The 21819-nt window shown below is 35.1% G+C and overlaps 2 protein-coding genes across 10 annotated transcripts in view; both read left to right on the top strand.

Annotated features, from left to right (window-relative positions):
• Positions 1 to 21819, top strand: part of LOC138137584 (uncharacterized) — a 207814-nt gene that overhangs the window by 24121 nt on the left and 161874 nt on the right. The gene's annotated exons all lie outside the window — the stretch shown is intronic.
• The window catches only part of LOC138137581 (uncharacterized), a 134895-nt gene continuing 117497 nt past the window's right edge, over positions 4422 to 21819 (top strand). For 8 of the 9 annotated variants that reach the window (XM_069057048.1, XM_069057051.1, XM_069057055.1 and 5 more), the window contains exon 1: positions 4422 to 4555. The gene's annotated coding sequence lies outside the window, so the exon portion shown is untranslated. The remainder of the gene's footprint in view (positions 4556 to 21819) is intronic. The other variant, XM_069057056.1, reaches the window with a different exon arrangement.

Below are 21819 nucleotides of genomic sequence, written 5' to 3' on the forward strand. Positions count from 1 at the left end.
TTTGTGAAAAGCTATTGGAAATGTGTAAACAAAGTAAAAATGAGGAATTTTACATGTGAGATGAATTCTATCGGCAGTATTCTACACTGCTGAAATGCTGGAAATGTGTGATGTGCGTGGAATGTGATCGAGTTGGGACCATGCGGTTTTGTTCCAGAATTTAAGTTACAATTTAATTAAGTCAGAATGTCACGTCCAAACTAATTATTTATTTTCTTCCATTAAATTTGAAATCACAATGAATCTCATGCAGTTTTCTTAGGTGATTCAAAATGATTATGAATAAGTATTGCAACTATGTACGAAAATTTATGTGGCAACTGTGTGAATGGGATAGAGTTGACATTTGTATGACATTTCAAAAGCGTGCATTTGATTTTTAAAATTTCATTACACATTGATTTGACAATTTTCAAAATTGTGCGACTATGAACTGTCAAAAAAATGTCAACTCTATCCCACCCACACAGTTGCCACATAAATTTTTGTACATAGTTGCCAGATTTATCCACAATTATTTTGAATCACCCAATATTTACATTTCGATTTCGATTGCAAGACCGATGTTCAAGCAAACAATCCGATTGGTTTGATTCCCAATTTCACAATCAGCTGTCACATGACATTTCTGCATGTAGGCAAATAAATTGGAATAGAAATAAAACAACTACTACATTTGTCGGACAGACCGCGTAACAACACAAAGTAAATGTAATTTTATTTAATATACTGGATTGCGTTTTTCCAGATTTTTCTTCAAATCTTCCAGGTTTTTTTTCAATTGAAAACAAACAAAAAGCATCAAGCAAATATGTAGCTCCTATTGTCAGTTATGATCGAGAGTGCATACAAAAATTATAATTTTTTAAATTTGTCCGAATTTTCCGACTTTCCTTTGTAATTGTCCCGAATTTTTTTTTCGAAAACTTATCCAAAACCCTAACAAACAAAACCAAAAAAGAATTATGCATAGCTATCGTTCGAATCCTGAGTTATGGTCTTGAGTTCACACAAAAAAGCACATTCAGTTTTCCCCGAATTATTTTAATTTAGTTTTTCCAGATTTTTCTCCAAATCTTCCAGATTTTTTTTTCTATTAAAAACTTTCAATTGAGTTATTTCCATCCCGGGGCATATCGAACAAAAAAAAAAAAGAATTAATAAAATATGTCGTTCCTATCGTCAGTTATGATCGAGAATGCATACAAAAAGTATTATTTTTGCAATTTGCTCGAATTTTTCGACTTTCCTTTGTAATTTTCCCGATTTTTTTTTCCTGAAAACTTTTTCACGACTATAACGAACAAAACAAAAAAAATATAATAATGCATATCTTTCACAAAAAAGCACTTTCAGTTTTTCCCAAATTTTCCAATTTTCCGGGTAACTTTTCCAGTTTTTCTTTACATAAAAACCTCATACGGATTATTACAAACATTTAAAAAAAAAATTAGCCAAATCGTTCCAGCCGTTCCCACAGAAAAAAGCACTTTCAGTTTTTCCCGAATTTTCCAATTTTCCGGACAACTTTTCCGATTTTTTTTTCTTTTTAAACCACCCCTGAATCAAGGCGAACAAAAGAAAAAAATAAATATTCAAATCGGTCAAGCCGTTTTTGAGTTTTAGCGAGACTAACGAACGGCGATTCATTTTTATATATACCGGGTGGGGCATCGTATACGCGCACGCGAGAAATCGCGACTTCTAATGAAAAAAAATTTTAGAAATTTTATATACCTAACTAATTATTGATAAGGTATATTTGAGAATTTAAAAAAAATTTTTTGTTAATAAATAAGGCCGTAACAGTTTTATTAGTTTTCTGAAATTAACTGTTAATTTACCTATAAAGTTTTTACACTAAATGAATCTGTATCTGCTAGCGCATTAAACCCTGGTGGCACAATTACAAATTTCGACTTGGTTAACTAAATAATTCGCTTTTTTATTTAAACGCAAACCAGACACGTGATTTATGGCCCAAATGCTATAATTTGCCAACAAAAGGGCCATTCACCAATAGCAGGCCATTTTGACCGTCTTACTTACAGCTTTGCCATAAAAATAACAGTTTCCATTGTCACCTAAATTTACGACAGCACAAGTAGATCATAAATAAAAATGATTTTGAAAGTTGAAATGTAAAATTACGTTTAATTCAAAATCTAATTGGTGTTTTTTTTCCGCTGATTTCGTAAATAATTATAGGAAGTGAATCTGGGTAGGTCAGTATAAAAATCAGAATTTGACTTTTTGGTTGAAATTTACATTTTATTTTTTTTTGGCTTTGTTTGTAAGTTAAAAATGATCAAAAAATTATGAAATGTAGCTTACCAATAGCCAGGTAAGTGTGAAAAATTTCGACAATGTTATTTAATTAGAAGTCGCGATTTCTCGCGTGCGCGTATACGATGCCCCACCCGGTATAGATAATGGTCGACCGCACGTTGCGGGAATAGTGCAGCATTATTTCCGTGGGGTCGAAATTGGGCAAATGCAATGGCCAGCAAGGAGTTCAGATCTAAACCTCATCGAGAAATTGTGGGATCCTACAGATAAAAGAGTTAGAAAGTTACCAAATCCACCAACAACTCTTCATCAGCTGTCTTTGGGTCTAACTCAAGTTTGAGAAGAAATTAAGCAAAGAGTTATACAAAACCTCATTTTAAGCATGAGACAATGTTGTGCAGCTGTAATAAAGGCACGGTGTGCCAACACGCACTATTAAATGTTAAATTTCTTTGTTTTCTCCGAATTTGAATTTTTTTATTTTTTTGTTTTCTTGATTTCTTTGTTGTGTTCTGATTATTGTAGTATTTACTTTTATAAATCTACTTCTTTAATACTTTACAGTTCGAAATGTTGTAACTGGAAATAAATTTGGCTCAAAAACACGAGTTTTGAAATTATGCGTTAATTTTGCGGCGCAGTGTATTAGTAAAGTCTACTCGTATAATGCTATTCATTGTGTTCGATATACTTTCTGCAAATTTCCACGTAAAACTTTCCCACAATGGTGAATGATCGCGAATGATCCGGTCAGACATAACTCTATGGACATAAGATACAATAGTTTATAATTCTTCGTCTAGGGAACTCAGAAATTTTACCTTTGTAGCCAGATCACCGTGATTCATGAACATTATTATATTATACATACACAATTTAATCATATACTTTTCGGGACTTTGGTGGGACTAGATCCTACATAGGTAGTTAATTTTCGGGGAGTAAAATTCATATCGCCACCGGACTAGAGTTATTTGCTAAATATAACAAAAATTATCAAAACGGAATAACAAACGATTACAACTTGCAGCTGTTTACTTTTCAACAGTAAACGGTTATCTTGCGTTATTTTTTAATGTTGACATCCAGACATTGCATCTGACATCCACGCTGTGGCCATGCCCACAACTCCACAACGAGCGGCTCGTGACAGAATATAGGGGACGCGGTTAAATATTGGGTAATAATTTCGTTAATTCGCTTTTTTAGAGGCTTTTCTTTAATAGGGATAATTTAATTATTACATATTTCGTGCAATTGATAATTGTAATTGATAAATAAATCGTGACAAATATTTCAAATGACCTTACATTTGACCCGGTCGAGCCGCCTGTGGGACACTTCTACTCCTAGGACTTGAAGTACTTTTACTCCGCTCAGAAAAAAATGAGTTTAACCGTCTCTATGGAGATACACAAAGGCGCTTGAAGATAAAAAAAAGAGTGTGTCGTAAAGACGCACGATAGAAGTGAAACTTTTGTATTACAGGAAAATCAGAATATTGTAAATTATCACTGATAGATGCAAGAGGAGGTGGCTGAGCCGAGGTGCTAGTTGCTGGTTCATTGTCTTTATTATTTACACCGTTTTTTTCACATTCTGAACTGTCACTTCACTCGTACGTTTTCTCTCACGCCACGCTCTTGTTCTTTCTGCGCCTGACTTAAGCATATTTACAACAAAATTGTATATTTTAACGATAACACTAAACAATATAGAAATCCATAACTCATTGTTCATTTTTAATTAAAAGAGAGGACATTATCGATAAATGCCGTGAGTGTGACAAAGACAGAAGTATACACAATTTTAAGGGATGTTTGTATCGTGTCAAACAGATTAATTTACATAAATTAGACTCCAAATTAAGTGAGATGGAAACATTGGCGCAACCGTTGTGCGAGCCAGTGTTTACCCCCACCACTTTTCGTCACACAAAAAGGTTGCCGATCAGAATTTCAAACCCCTCCCATAAAGTTTCACTTCAAAAATTACACTTTAATCGTCTCTATGGAGTGTACAGAAATATGCGATTTTCGACCGCTTGAAGATAAAATACGTGTATATTCTATACAGATATTTATTCTATTACCTTTCTGTAATAATCTTATCACAAAAATATATCAACCGTATCGTTCGTGCTAAAAAATATCATATCTTATTTATAATAGATTAAACAGAATCACTTCGAATTTAAACGGTACGATACTGTCATCAGAATAATTTCTACCGAAAAGTGCATTGATTCAACGTCTTGAAGTAGCATGTAAGTGTTTTTCACAATAATTTGAACATTTTGTCGGATAATCTTAATTATCCACTGTTTAAATAGGCAGAATATTAGTTTGGTTCAACTACTGCGTTGAGTATTTGTTATCTCGTGGTAATACAAATAGTTGGCGCGACCACACCCATCACCATGTAGGATTCTATTTGGCTTCTTTAGCTTTACCTTATTATTCTTCTCATATTTTACATTTTTAACGAGTTGTTTACTTATGTACTCTATAGATTATCAATTGCATGAAAATAATGAACAAAGCAGCCGTCCAAACTTGCAGGAAATTAGTTCAGAGAAGAATCGATTGACTTTATTTAGTCTTTGCACTAAGCCGATTTCAGTCTGATATGAAATATAACTAGCAGAAACAACAAAAAAGAACTTTTCGTTTATATTTTACCCAAAAATTGATTTAAACAATTAATAACTTTCTGCTTTTGTTACCGTTTCCGTCATCATTGAGATGTCAATATTTCCGGTGACCTCAGTTCTTTTGTTCACCACTGTTTTCCTAGTATCCTTGAATAAAGTGCTTTGGAAAATGTCAATAATTTGCGTTTTATCGTGATAATAATAAAGTTAGACCTGAAATGAGCAATAAATAAGTTTTTCTAACACTAATATCTTATACTGTTTCTATGGTGCATTTGAGCTCACACGTTATGTTACCTAAAATAGTTATTTATGATGTAAGTGTTAAAAGTGAGATGTTATTTTGTAAGTGGGGTAGATTGGGAAACGAGCGCAGCGAGTTGACCAACCCCACAAACAAAATAAAATCACTTTTAACACGTCCATCATACATCTATTTTTTATACAACTGGTTTGCATTGCATTAAAAAACGCAGTCGTATTTTTGATGTTTATTTTAATTTCTGCGGCAAAAATCAGGTAGCTAGTCTTGTATTGACATTTGTTTATTAGAAACGTTAAAAAAAATTTAATTACGTTTTGTAAAACACTTTCAATTCCACATTATTGCATTCGTAAACATGGAATGCAAACAAAACGACGTTAACGATGCCGATATCGACGACAGATTTCCCGCAGATATTGAAAAAGCGGCAAATAGAGCCACTTTAACATTTATAAATAAATAAAAAATAACTAGTGTTAAAAGTTTTTTTTTTACTAGTGTTAAAAATACTTTTAACACGGTAAGTTATAAAGAGCAATTTTTAATCAAATTAGCTTCCACTAAAAACGTCACTTTTAATGTCAGTCGTATAAAATAGTAGTTTATTTGACGAGTTTCACTCGCGTTTTAAAACGGCCCACACGTGCCAAAAAAGACCCAATTTACACACGAACGAGTTGAATACAACGTTTTTTGGTTCGACGAGCCCCTTAATAGCTCCAAATCGTTTAAAATCTTTAAAATTAGCTTGACGTTTCGTTTTGACAAGTTGTGACATTTATCAAAATCCGTTCACATAGGCGTAAATTCTCAAATTCTGACAGTGTCGAACCAAAAAATACGTTTTCTTTATAAAACACGTCGTCAGTAGTAACGTTTTTTATGAAATTATAAAACACGCCGTCAATAGCAACTTATTTTATAATTATAAGATTGTAAAATAGGCAGATGCACATTATTAAAGTAACATTTACACGTGTTTTATAGTTTAAAAATCTCTATTAAATCCTCGCTCCCTGCGGTCGCTCTGATTTAAACTACGATCTCGATTTTTAAATCCTCTATAAAACACAAGTCATCTTAATAACTATATTCTACATTCTACGACTTGGTCTGTAAATGAGCTTTTTTTTAAGATTATTTTATTTCTAACCCCTCGATATTTTGCGACATCATTTCATCGTACATTACATCTTCATTAACAAAGTCATAACTTCACACTTTACAACCCAGTAGCTATTATGATTCATTACAATCCTTTGTTAAATAATGATACAATAACGTCTAATCTAACCATACACACAAAGAAACAAAAACTCCAATTATAGCTATTTATGTAACGAGGCAGTAAAATGACACTTTATTGAACGAGTTTGCAGATTGCGAAACGTGGCGAACCGAGTAGAGCAAGCAAACGAGTTCGATAGACACTTTACTGCCATGTTACATAGGTACAAGCTTTTATCGACTACCACTATACTGCTACTTACGAAAGTCAGTCACCTAAGGTAAAAATCATCGGCTTCCGAAGTGTATACAGGTGATTCACGTAGCCCGTTCGTTGGAAACTTTCCGATTTTCCAAAATCGTATGAATATGAAAATTGGTAGCCGACTATAATGGACTCCTCCAAGTTGAAATAAAATATTTTCAAAATGGCGACACATCCGGAAATACCGGAAATCGACACCATCTTGGTTTTTTTTAAAAGGAAAGGCCTCATTTTGATTGCAAGTTTCGATTCTACGTTAAATTTTGAGTTTAGAACGTCCTTTTGTCAACACTTATCTGTCATCGTTTTTGACCTATGTAATTTTTTTCACAAAACTCCTGAACCATTGGAAATACAAAACTGATTTTTTTAAATTGAATTCTTAAAGATGTGGCCGATCTTCTAAGACGCTAGTGACATTTTTTTTATGTTTCATATGCCTACTGCAATTTTTCAAATTTGATAATCAAAAAAATGTCGAAAACTTCATCTTTTCAAATGGCAACTACCCTTTCTGATACTAGATATGAATGTAGAATTTAATTTTAATGCCACTTTTATTAACATTTTGTATGCCTCTTTCCAGCCGTTTTGCTGTAATTTCTATTTTTTGGATAAAATATTCTTTTTTTTATTAAGCAATTGTTTTATTTGAATTTTTATTCAAAAATGCCATTGCGATAAATAGTAAATATGTAACAATAAAATAATAAAACATTAGAAAATAATGTTAATAAAAGTGGCCTTAAAATTAAATTTTACATTTATATCTAGTGTCAGAAATGGTAGTTGCCATTTAAAAAAATGAAATTTTCGATATTTCTTTATTATCAATTTTGAAAAATTGCAGTAGGCGTATGAAACACAAAAAATGTCACTAGTAGCGAAAAGATCGGCCAAACCTTTAGCAATGCAATAAAAAAAAAACAATTCTTTATTTCCAATAGTTCAGGAGTTATAATTTTTTTAATGAAGCCCTGCAACCCGCTTTTTTGCGAAAAAGATGACATTGGTCAAAAACGATGACAGATAAGTGTTGACAAAGGGACTTTCTGAACTTAAACTTTAACGTAGAATCGAAATTTAAAATCAAAATGGGGCCTTTCCATTTAAAAAAACAAAGATGGCGTCGATTTCCGGTATTATCGGAAGTGTCACCATTTTGAAAATATTTTATTTATTTTTATTAGAGTAGTCGACTATGGTCGGCTACAAATTTTCATATTAATACGATTTTGGGAAAATGAGAAAGTTTCTAACGAACGGGCTGCGTGAATCACTCTGTATACAATCTTTTTTTGCACGACCCAAGCATTTTAATTGATAATTTAATTCATGTATAAAAAATCCCATAAGCCGCGATGCATTTGTCACTTTGACATCGGATAAAGTTAGCCCTAACTTTGCATCTGGATAAAATGTGCTTAAACTTCCATGGCAAACTTTTTCGAACCTGATTATTGTTTGTTGTTATGATAACGAACCAACAATCTTAAACATTGACACAGCTTGTAATAAATTGACGTGCAAAATGGCGAATTCAATTTTTCATAATTACCTACATTATTCATTAAATTATCTCATCGAATTACGCTCGAGGTTTTTTCGTCCAGGATAAAATTTCATTTTTTAAACTCTAATTTGGTTTCTTTTTGGAAAATTGATTTACCAAGCAACCAAATTATCGTAAAAAAAAATTAATTTTATTCGGACAAAAAAAGACCTCTCGTGTAATTACAGTCGAAAAAAGCCGAATGTTTTAAAATTATTTTTAACTGTCAACATGATATTTGTTTTACGAATATAAAAATCATATTGGTTTTTTGAGTAATAATTAAAAATGTTGTTACACAGTCTTGGACTGGTTTACAAATCTATGAGGGGCGTGATGACCAACTCAATAGACCGGGACCAATGGCTTAACGTGACTTCCGAATCACGAGATAGAATATAGCCTTTTTTTTTAATTTCGCCCTGGGTCGGAATCGAACCCGCGACCCTCACGTCCCTGAGCCGAAACGGACTCCCTTAGGCTATATTCTGCCTAATTAATAATACTAATCGATTAAAATCTTTCTTTAATATTAGTAGCGATAATTGATAAATGTAGGATTTGCGGAACTGAAGGGGAAACAATTGAACACATCATTTCTTCTTGCACCGTTTTGGCTCAAAGCGAATATAAAAAACGTCACGATATATTCGCTAAAATTATACACATGAATTTAGTTGTTAAATTCAATTTATTAAAGAATACACAACCACATTATATAGTCTTTGCCAAAGTCAAATAACCACCAACACTGCATTCTACCCAAAAAATCTACCGGCAACGTTGTACACTTAGATTTGATTGGTCTAGCATCCTAGTAACATCAAAATTGCCATTATACATTTAGTATAATTTTGTTTTCACCAACATAATTCAACAGGTGGTGGTTATTTGGGTTTGGCACGGCCTATAGTTATACACCAGAAAGTTGTTTGGAAAATGACAGTTACAAGTTATATTTTGATAGAATAATTTTAACTGACATTCATATTAAGCATAACAGACCAGACATTATAATTTTAAATAAACATCAAAAGCAAGCATATCTTTTAGATATAGCTGTTCCAAATTTCCATTATATAACACAAAAATTAATAAATATTTAGAGCTCTCCGTTGCTATGAGAAGTCTTTGGAGTTTAGAAAAAATTTCGATTTTACCACTTATAATTTCAGCAACGGGAATAGTACCGCAATCTCTTTTTAAAAATTTAAAAATTCTGGATTTTGATAACACATTGGTAGTTGAAATTCAAAAAGGTATATTATTGTACTCATGTCACATCGTGAGGAAGTTCCTTAACATTGACAAGGAACATAATACACAACAAAGTCAAAATGCGGAGGCGAGACGCCGGTAATTATGTTGATAAGCACTGCACTATTACTTGATAGTATTATCCGTAATAGCGTATGTACTCCGGCAAAATTGCCGTGCCGCCGGATGGAGGTGGGATAGTGCGATAGTAAGATTAATACAAATATATTAATATGAAATAATGAATTAACAAAATTGTCATTAATTAATTAACTGATAATGAATTATTTGTATTTACTATTTAATGTTTTTTTTTTCAGGTTTTCATCGGGATTGCAGATAAAAACATCTAAAATGAGTATTTGGTGAAAGTTATTAAAATTACAGAACCGCAAACATGGACGATAAGGATACCGCTAATAAAATATGTAATGAAATGGAGGAACACTGTGACAACAAAGAGAAGCTGAAGGTGGACGAACAAATTGAGTTGCAGAAAAAATGTACCGAACAAGATTCCCCCTGCAGTAGTACAACTTATGAGCATAACGAGGAAGCTCGAAACTTTCAGAAGAAAACTGCTACTCATGAAAAGCAGAAAGGAGTTTCTATGGTAAGATGTATTTAAATTTATGTTACCGTAAAATTTTAGTGAGAATCGCCCTCAAATATCACATGATTTATATTGACAAATCTCAACTACGAATTTAATTAAGCGGAAATTTTCCCTAGGGAAAATTTCCGATATAATTTACCTAGGGAAAAGTTTTTCGGACGATTCTCTTCCGAATATACCTCGGGACAGATATATATCGCCAGAAATTTTTTATTGCAGTCCAAACTCGTGTTTGTCACTCAAAATTAACCTCCTCCTAGCGCCCTCGTGTAATTTTCTTGCTACAAACACTGGTGTGTCAGGACTGCTCGAAAAAATTTCCGGCAATATATCTGTCCCTTGGTATATTATATACAGGATGTTTCTGAAATAAGTACATTAATTTTAACTGGTAATAGAATTCATCAAAAGGAATAACTTTTTTCTCTGCCATTTTGGCGAAAAACGTTGCGTAGTGGCTTAAAAAAATAGGAAAGATTTTCCTAAAACCGTTCATATCTCCAAAACTAAGCTACCCAAAAATGTGAAACAACCAGATTCTTACGAAGTGGATTTTTTGCTATACGGGTAGATTTATTTGAATTTCGATTTCGGCATTAAAACACGTTTTCTGGATGAAAATGGATGTTTTTTTCATATTAGCGCTGATCTCAATAAGCCATTGCAGTATTTAGTGGCGTAGGGTTATTTTAGTGAAAAATCTCTCCAATTTTTTTTTTTGAATTAAACATCGTTTTTCGGCAAAATGGTAAATAGAAAAGTTGTTCCTTTTGACGAGTTCTATTATCAGTTAAAATTAATGCACTTATTTCTGTTACACGTTGTATGAATATTGAGAAGTAATACGTGTTTTCATGCCGCCGGTCGTTATCGACGGTTTTGCATGATTCAAAATCCGCCGGGAACGTTAAATTCCCGGCCCAGTACTTACAAAAGTGACCTTGGTAAAAAATTCGCTAGAGAATGGGCAGGCAGCATTGATTCTTAAATGTCAACAAAGTTTGACATAGAAGTTACTTTGGTTGAATTAATTAATATACAGTCCATTTTTTTTTAAATCAGCTGTCAAAGTGTTGTCAAGTTGGTATGAGCAATTGAAAGTGTATTTCACAATATAGGTTGGCAACGTCGAGCCGTGCAAGGTCATCGGCGCTGTCATTGCGCATATATAATCTATTCATTTGGATTGTGACCACTCCCTAGTAACTTTTCAGTTGCTAGGTTATTGGAATAGGGAATTTTAGATAACACTAAATCCAGTCGCAGTTGGCAACTCTCAGAGGCGCCATTTTGACAGAAACGTCACGCTCAGAGAAGACAGAATGGAGAACGACTTGCGCAAAAGTTTTTCGACGTACACTGTGCGCATATCTATAAAATTGAGTTTTGGTACAAAGTTTTAGAATTCAAAAATAAAATGCCACGTCGTCTTCTCAAAGTTGAGACCAAACGGTTAATATTGACTTGTTTTGAGACATTTATTGAAGCCAACGGGAAAACAACTCACAAAGACGAACATCACCAATAAAGTTAACTCTATTTGTGCTTTTTTGTTGTCCATTTTGGCTAGTAAGTGTTGTAGTTTGATACCTTTTGCCTTTTCATCCCCTGTAAATCATTTCTTTGAACTTTCTGTCTGATTAGTTTTTATCTGAAAATATTTGTATTAATCAATGCTAATTGATTACTTTTAGTAATCCCCAGGCATTTTTCGCGTTTGTCTTACTGCCAAATGACCATTTCCTTCGTTCCTCATTAATATCGAGAATTGCATGAGGTGATTTCGAAGTTTTTATGTTAAATAATCTGTACCTGAATATAACCTCACTTTTCAACAGACGTGATCACAGAATCAGACAGACGTTTTTAGTTTCTCCTACTTCAAATATTGATTTCCGTTATTAATATTGATTAATACATTAAAATCATTGCTTTACTACCATGGTCAACTTTTGACAATTCTGACATTTTCACATCATGTTCACACCACACAAATATTTAGTGTAAAACGTATGCAGCACACAGTTAAACATCGCCTACTATGTTTTTCGTTGTGGTCACAATCAAAGTGAATAGAAGATATTAACTGTCATTTGCGTTTGCGTTAAAAAATTAACGCTCAAAATTTGAAAAGGTGCCTTCGTAGTGCACAGAGAGTGAAAAAATGGCCCCGATTCGGTACTGCGAAGAGTTGAAAGGTGACAACCCTGAACTGAATAAAAAGGCGATTTGTGAGAAAGCTTCAAACATATTCAATGTATCGTATTAAATGCCTATTTTCTAAATTCTCATTTATTTCCGTAAATACTCTTCTAAAATAGATACGTTGGACGTCTGCAATCATATGTGATGGCTTTAAAACGACAAAATGTATTCAACTCCGAAAAAATTAATGTTTTCTTCATTGTATAAACTGCAACTGTGTTTCATTACAAAAAATTGTTGTGTTCCAAAGTCCACTTCAATGTACCTAAACGAAAGTACATGCTCTACAAAATACTCTTTAAATACAAGTATTGTAATGATTTGAATACATTACTTTTTCCGCCAAATATTTGAACCTGCGCAAAACGGTAACAAATGTGGTCGTGATCGTCATCGAAGCGGAGGAGCCCTACGTTGTATCTTTCTTTTGGCGGAAAAAGGTTCGGAATGCAAACGATGAGGGTTCCAGTTGGAAGAGTGCCGCAAATAAAACACACATGTGAGGGACGCAAAATACCTTTTATTAAAAATGCCTGTGATAACTTTGATGAAAAAGAAATTGAAACGAATACATAGGACAGAAATTAAGTTTTAACGAAGTACGAGAAATTAACTAGTTGAGTACATCACAAAGATAAACGACAAGATGAATACAAGAATATTTAAAATAACAGCAAAACGGGCACATGACAGGCAAAATGACAGTTAAAGCTTGCAAAACAGGTAAACAAATTATAAGGCAGTTATTACAGACAGGGACGGATGAAAAACCCTCTTCAAAAACCGTATCCCAGGTATTACTCATATTTCACAATTAGATTAATGACAAAAACAATGGTTATTTGAAACTACGCGGTCAAGGTACGCCAACGGAAGCTTAGAGCTGGAGGTAACAAACTTTCGGCCGCGAGGGGACTCAGAAAAATCTGAATCGTCTTGAAAGCAGCGACATTTATAGGTACTCGAGGTATCGCGTGTCGGACGACTGTGTACCGACCAATTCCGAGTGATATAAGCGTTCGGGGTTGTACGATGAGCTTCTCAGAGTCGCATAGAGCAGAACTTGTTCCACCTTCCCCAACCAACCGTTTACCGACAAACTCCCGAGATCCCTATAACTGCGACGGGGACTTCACGTCAGCTTCTCAGAGTCGCATACAGCAGAACTTGTACCACCTCCGTTATACGGTCCTACATAACCGTCGCCCCCACGGAAATTTGACTAAACAATCCCCCGACCTCCTGAATGTCACCTAGCCCCCATGTGATCGTACTTACAACATTCTAACTTTAACTTTTCCGAAATCTAGCGACAACACAAAAAAAAACAACAAACGAGTTTAATTCAATCGAACAAAGCGTAACATTAAACGCTGAGAAAATCCGGCAAAACAAAGCGCAACATTGAACAATGATCAAATAAAAGAGGACTAAGCGCAAAGTTAAATAATGATAAAATAAAAACCACTTTAAATGGCACAAATCTCAGTAAACAACATAAATCACGAATACAATAATCGCTGGTAATGTTAAACAAAAAGAAAATGGCGGGTCGAGAGCCGTTAGAAAATGTTAGTGGAAAAAACAAAATGGACGCACGCGGTTCGGACGACGGCTTCTAATTTTCGAAATTACCAGATTGTTAAAAAAATGAACCTCCCGGGGGAAAGATAACGCTTAAAATTAACAAATGGGCGCTTCATAAAAAAACAGCATGCAACAAAATGAAATCTACAACATACCCTTACCACGTGGTCCTGGTCCCAAAACAAAAACAAAAAAAAAACCAACGAACGTGGAATAAATTATTACCCGTGTGGATAAAAAGAACGCAGGATTCTTCACGGGGACACAAAATATCAACTCGGAACGGTAGTGTAATCGGTTCAGATTTAACTTACAAATTTGAGAAACTTGGATCGCTCTTCGCAAGGTGTGTTTGTTTCGAAAAACTAAACAAAAGTGACCTACCCCCTTCAACCGCCCGCGCGAGCCCGTTTCATCCCCGCTATATTTCCGCTTTTCAACAGCATCGCCAACTCGCCAAGATTACCAACCCCATCCCTAGTCTAGCCGCTAGTACCTTCCCATTTGGCGCGCTCTCGTGGCGGTACCGGGAATTAAAAATTTTAAATTTTAAACTGGGTCACCACAGTATGTACCTACATAAACCTACATTTCATTGAAACCTTTAACACTGACTGACTAGGTTCGACATTTCAATTATGTTAGACAGACTGACAGACATAACCTCAATTTGTTATACAATTGGTCGGAAAGTACAGGTTTTAGGGTAACACAGTCTGGTCTTTTACAAAGTTTTGACACTGACAGCTAATTAAAAAAAAAATAGACTATACAAAATAGCCTAAGGGAGTCCGTTTCGGCTCAGAGACGCGAGGGTCGCGGGTTCGGTTCTGACTGTGAAACAAATTTTTTACTTTTTAAAAATGATTTAAATTTGTCGGCATGAAAAATTTTGTAGATTACACGTCCAGAAAATGTTTTGCGAGTGCTCGTGTGCCGCCGCGGCTAGGCGCCTTGTCTACGCAATACCACTCACACTCGCAAAATATCGTTTTCTGGACTGGTGATCCAAATAACTATTATACAGGGTGATGAAAAAAAAGTGCCCAGGACTGAAACTTAAATGTCCTTTTCTGTCGAAGTATTGTGAAAATCAACACAAAAATGGTCTAAAAACATTCTTTTAAAAATTAAACAGTTTTCCTAACAGTACAAATTGGCAATATTGCACTTTTTTTTCTAAAAAATATTATATTCACGACTTTCGCCGTATCTAAGAAACCAATGCTGATGACAGATTCTGTCACCTGCATAAAAATAAAGCTGTCATGTGGATATGAAACAAAATTTTAATTTACAATAAATTGAACAAAAAGTTAAATGTTTCAATTAAATCTTATAATAGCTGTTCGAAATTTCTCCCACCAACTTCAATGCACAATGCTGCTCTTGGAACAATGTTCTCTTGAACCCTTTGAAGCATAGGAACATTTATGGTATTAACTGCTGCGTTGATTCTTTCTGTTAATTCCTCTAAGTTAGCAATCGGCGTAGCATATACAAAATTTTGGAGGTGACCCCAGAGGAAGAAATCACAAGGATTAAGGTCAGGTGACCGGGGGGGCCAAGCAATCGCGCCACCTCTACCAATCCATCTATTTGGATAAGTCTCGTTACACCAATCCCGTACTATCCTACCAAAATGTGGAGGGGCACCATCCATTTGTAGCCACATTTGCCTCAAAATTACAAGGGGCAAATCTTCAAGCAAAACTTGAAAGTCATTTTGTAAAAATTGTAGAAAATTTTCTGCATTCACTCTGGCAGGTAGCGTAAAAGGTCCTACGAGGTTATTATCAATGACCCCAGCCCACAAATTAATTACGAAGCGGTGCTGATGTGGACGAGGATGCACAGCGAAAGGATTTTCAGTTGCCCAGATATGATTATTATGTTGATTAAAAATGCCGTCTTGAGAAAAATATGATTCATCTGTCCATAAAATGTTTTGAATAAACCTAGGCTCGATTCTGTGACGTCCAAGTAGCCATTCACAAAATTCTACTCTGGGGGGTTAATCACCTGGACGAAGAGCTTGCACTTTAACATAGTGATAAGGATGATAATGTTCGTCAGCAAGGATACCTTGTACCGTGCGATAGTCTACGTGAAACTCTCGCGACAATCCTCGTATACTTCGTCCTGGCGCATTTTCAATTGCTTCCAAAATAGCTTCCTCCAAAGCTGGTGTTCGAACTTCACGAGGCCTTCCACGATTTACATAAAGAGGCATTATTTGGCCGTTTTCTCTTAATCGCTGCATCAATCTTCTTATTACCTTAGCATCTGGATGACGTCGTTGAGGGTACAGTCTTGCATAGTCTCTTGCTGCTTCAGATGCGTTATCATTTGATGCACCCAAACAGAGTAACATGTCTACATATTCGTTAAAATTGTATGCCATTTTTCAGACTTTTTGGAAAATTGACAGGTTAAATTTGACAAAACCATTAATATTAAAAATTGAATTATTGTTGCTATCGTTTTCAAAAATTACATGTTTCTGTATCTTAGGAGCTTTGCAATGTTGTAACATTGACGAATTTTCTTTGGACCCAAGAAATGGTACTCTAACATCTTTAATAACGTTGGTTCCGATAGACTTTTTGCATTTTTTACTTAAGAACATTATCAACTCGACCAAAATCTAGACTTCAACAATAAAATTATTAGTAAACGGTTAATCATATAGATTTCTATTGTCTAAAAAGGAAATCTTATATCTTGGCGAAGAGTGGACAAATTTAATTTTGGATTTCGAATTCGTGTTTAGTTAAAAATACTTTATAACGTGCAGGTTAGCACGGGCACTTTTTTTCATCACCCTGTATATGTTGATATGTAAGGAGTGGCAAATGAGGCAAGAAAAATGTTTAATTTAACATTACCTTCTAACAAATAGTTATTTGGATCACAAGTCCAGAAAATGTTATTTTGCGAGTGTGAGTGATATTGCGTAGCCGAGGCGGTTTAGCCGAGGCGAAGCAACACGAGCACTCGCAAAACATTTTCTGGACGTGTAATCCACAAAATTTTTCATGCCGACAAATTTAAATAATTTTTAAATAATTTTTAAAAAGTAAAAAATTTGTCTCACAAGCGGAATCGAACCCGCGACCCTCGCGTCCCTCAGCCGTAACGGAGTCCGTTGGCTATATTCAATGCTGCCTGCCCATTCTCTAGCGAATTTTTAGTCAAGGTCACTTTTGTAAGTACTAGGTTGGGAATTTTACGTTCCCGGCGGATTTTGAATCATGCAAAACCGTCGATAACGGCCGGCGGCATGAAAAATTAATTTTGAAAAGTAAAGTGCATTCAAAAAATTGTGACCAAACATGGTGTCCTGCCGTTTTAATTGGTACGCTTTAACAGTTGTGGTGCAATCCTGGTCACGACGACACCAATGTAATGTTTCATTTTTTTGGTACAATCCTGGTTGCTGCTTCTCCTCGGAAAACAAAAAATTGTGAGCAAGTAAGGCCCCTTCAGAACACTTTGTTTTTTAAGCATTTTGACTTTGTTTTCAAAGGTATGTTTAAAAAAGCAAAACTATATGGGCTTGTTCAGCACACACCATTTTTTTTTATCAAATTACCCCGTTTTTCAAAGTTCTTTTGTTAAAAGTTAAAACTCGTTTTTTTGCTTTGTTTTTCTATTGGGCCACTTCAGCACACTTGTGAATACGATTTCGTTCAAACAAATTCACCCTTTAAAAACACTTAAAATTCGCCTTTTTGCCCTGTTTTTTGTTGGGCCACTTCAGCACAAAAATGAATATGGTTTCGTCCAAACAAATCGGTCATGTAAATTTGTTTCGAATTACGAAAATTTTGTTCATTAGCAATTAGTGGAATATCTACAAATCGTCATTAGATCAAGAATTAAATTAACAATAAATTTAGAACCAAATTAATGTAAATCCAAATTCAAATGCTCGAAGTTTAATTACGGCAAAAACTGTAAATGAAATCATCATGTATAAAAATTGTTCAAAGTAGTTTTCCGAAATGTTGTAATGTTGTGTAGCCCGATTTTTACGGTACTTCGCTACACTTTCTTCGGGCTGTCTGTCGTCGAATGTGTAATAATACTAGAGGTCGTCCTTAATCTATTTATTTACAATTAAAAATTACAACGTTTGTGACTAGTTTTGAGAAAACGATAAGACGAACTGTCTCGACCACCGGGGTGGCGTCCTCTTAAATAATCCCTAAACTACCTGCTAAAATAAACTACCTGCTAAAAGGAGGGTGTTGTCTAGCAGTACATCATAACAGTAATGTCATAAGCCATCACCGTCAATAAAAATTGTAGCCTAAACAAAAGGGCAAATTAACGAAGTTTGTTGTTGAAAAGGGGAAATAAAACTGTAATAAGAACAAAATCAATTATTCCAATTTTTTAAATATTTTCAACAAACTTTGGTTTTTCATTGCACAAAAGTATTACTTTTCCTTTTTGGTACAAAAGTATCACTTTCCTTTTTAAAAGTCCCACAGTCTTGCCGCTAGGTGTAGAGATGGGCTAAAGAGTGATTTTCCTCGTAACAGATCCAACTGTTATTGTTCCGTGCTAGTAACAGTTCCAAATAACTGTTATGAAATACTAGTTTATTAAAAAGTTACATATGCGACCTGGTATTTTATTTAGTTGTTCTTAAACTTGATGCTAACGAGCAAAACGAGTATAAGTTTAAGTACTATGTACGGTGGCGATCAATTAATTTTCAACACTAGTGTCATCGTGCTGTCATGTATTCTAAAACGACCCTTATGTATTAATAAATTAATTTTGATTTGCCGACAAAACAATCAATAAGTTGTAAGACTTGGTTTTCGCCCAAGGGCGTTATCCCTCAATATTTGATAATTAATCGATCAGACTCATCGATACACATTAAATTAGACAATCTCAGCTACAGTCATACGATAATCTACAATCGGACTCACCTCCACCTCATTCAGTCATTCAAATGGTAAAGCACAGGTCCGGACTCGGGTTTGCTCAATGGGACGGTACAAACATGTAAATGATAAACACCTCACACATCTGTCGCTAATCAAGGTCATACAGTGACTCACCCGGGGGATTCCTCCCCCTAGCTTCTATCATGATGAGGGGCTCGAACCACGGGCGTCGTCTTCAGAGCGCTACGTTCCGGGATTGCGTTGGATGTTCTAGTAGCACCTGTAATAGCCCCGTGTGCAGTTTGGGGTGCACAGCCCGCCCGCAGCCTCCACAGAAGAAGGCCGCCAATGCCAGCGTGAGAGCGCGATAGCTCCCTTCCATACGTTACACTGTCCCCTCAGTACCTGGGGACCGGGCTGACCTCATAACCTTACAATCCGCAACGTATGCTCTGTTACATTTGGTTGTCACCACCGGCCGTCGCTACAGACGCGCCCAGTCAACGGCCGTGCCGTGTCATGAGCCAAAGATGCCTCACCCGGACATCCGGTGCTCAGGAATTATACCATGGTATCTGCCCGAGGTTTTACGCATTGAGGTACTGATCTATAGCCCAGGTTGCCCAACCTGCTATCACCCAGTTACCGACACACCTGGTAACTGTATCGCTATTACCGGCTATCACTAGCCTAACTCACTACACCACTTCCGGGCCACAATTATTCACCTGCCGTCACTCTCGTACTCGTACCTTGGCCAGCCCGTCGGTTTCAGCTGCCAAGCCCACACTGGCCCTGTCTCGTCTGTGGAACTCTTAAGGCTGTTGCACAGTAATAAAACTTTTGGGCGAGGTGTAGTTCAAGTTGCAGAAGTATTCAGAATTCTTGGATCGGTCAAACACTGCAGCAGGTACCCTCTCGAGACCCGTCAGTCATAAAATTACCATTTTACAAGAACAGTAAATCTTCCTACTGTGAACAAATCTGTTGGCAAATTTTAGATTTTCTTGAAGGTTGGAGGTATCTGTGTACTTTAGTGGTTTAATCTCTTACTTCCAGAAAATTAATTTAAAGAATGATTTATTTATTGTTGGTTACTGTGCGGTTATTTTATGCTCCTGTCAATTTGACAATTTTTAATTTCTTTCACTTATTACGTTGATTACAAACATAAGCTTTCGAAGCAATTTTTGAAAAAAAATATTGTTTAATTTTTAATGAATTTATTCCATACTTTTGTCGCTCACAGTATACTGTTCACGTTGAATTGAACATCAGTGGTGCAAATCGCACACATGGGGCATTAACTTTCATATGAGTTATCATCAGTGTCCTGACGAAATAGTACCGGACAAGTCGACCAGTACAACTTTCCGTAATCCCTCGCGCGCACATAAACACGATTCAGCTGGTTCCCTGTTATTGTAAACGAACCAGCTGAATCGTGTTTATATGTGAGTGGGGTATTACGCAAAGTTGTACTGGTCGACTTGTTCGGTACTATTTCGTCCGGACACTGGTTATCATAGTATTTGCACCACTGATGTTCATTCCAACATGAACAGATATTGATATTAGTGTTATTTATGACCAATTCAAATTTGTTTCGGATCCTAGCTCAAACATACGTAAAAGTTATTAGCTAGTGACGTCATGGGTAACTGGGTAAAAATTGAACTGTAAATACCGTGCAATCAACAATTACTTAGATAAGAGGCAACTATGACTTTGACAGTGTCAGATTTTTCGTATCTCTGCTATCTTTAGCTAATAAACATCAAACAACTGTCACTATTAATCAAATTTTAATGCAAAAATAGTTGTTAGAGTCCAATTTTTACCCATTTGCGAGGACGCCATTATCTAGTAACTTCACGTATGTTTGAACTAGTCAGAAACTAATTTGAATTGATCATGAATAACTATTATGTTTCAAATTTGTAACCAATAATAAATAAACGCATCGCATTTTTTTCTGTCATTTCAAACAGGAGAAAACGAGAAAGAAAATCGTGACGTCTTCCCAAAAGGCTATACTATATCTCTATATAAGAAAGATAGGATTACAATAGCGCCTGTTTTCATTACCTGCACAAATAATTTCCAGAAAAAAATCTGCTATCGGATAATACTTCCAACTTTCTCCATTTGCCAGAAATACTTGGAACCCTGTCAGAATCTATCCACTCAGACGTTCATTGAAAAAGATGATAGGTATTTACCTAGTTTCTGTGTAAATTAGTAGGGGTGCTAATATTCAATATTGAATCTTTACTGAGAACAACTAATTACCTACAGTTTGGCCGTTTACTCGACATTAGACACAGGTAGTTCGGCCCAACTGACCAACAACGGCTTCCAGATTGGAAAGAATGGGGATAGAAAAGTTTATAAACATGCATTAATTTTATTTTATTATTTGAAAATAGAATTAAGTTTTATTATTGCTTTTAATTGGGGCAGGAAAGTAAAAAACATGTTGCTTGTTCAAGAAAGCGGAAAAGTAGAAAAGAAATTAAAAGAAAAATTAAAAAAAAGAAAAGGTTCTAAAAGTGTTTTTACAGCTGAACATATAGACAATATTGCTAATTTCAACAATGATATTGATATAAGTTTAAATAATAGTTTAGAAAATTTAGATGACGATGTTTTTTTACAAGAAAGTGCTAATTCTCCAAATGAGACTAAATTTCAGTTGACAGGTCGTAGAATTGTTGAATAAATCACTTATTTTTGACATTAAAATCAATTAAACACCAAGGTTTCGATTGCAGTTTCTATGATGTAGATATTATCAATGAAAAACGGTATGGTTTAAAAAGTTATTTCAGTTACAAATGTACTATTTGCGGGTTGGAAGGGACATTTAGTAGTGAACCCGACACCGATTCTTCGGAAATTAATAAATCGGCAGTATGTGGAATTATTGCGATGGGTGCCGGTTTTACTCAATTTTCCTATTTATCTGCAGCATTAGATATCCCATGCATGAGCTC

The sequence above is a fragment of the Tenebrio molitor genome, chromosome 8 (assembly GCF_963966145.1).
Source record: "Tenebrio molitor chromosome 8, icTenMoli1.1, whole genome shotgun sequence".
Classification (NCBI taxonomy): domain Eukaryota; kingdom Metazoa; phylum Arthropoda; class Insecta; order Coleoptera; family Tenebrionidae; genus Tenebrio; species Tenebrio molitor.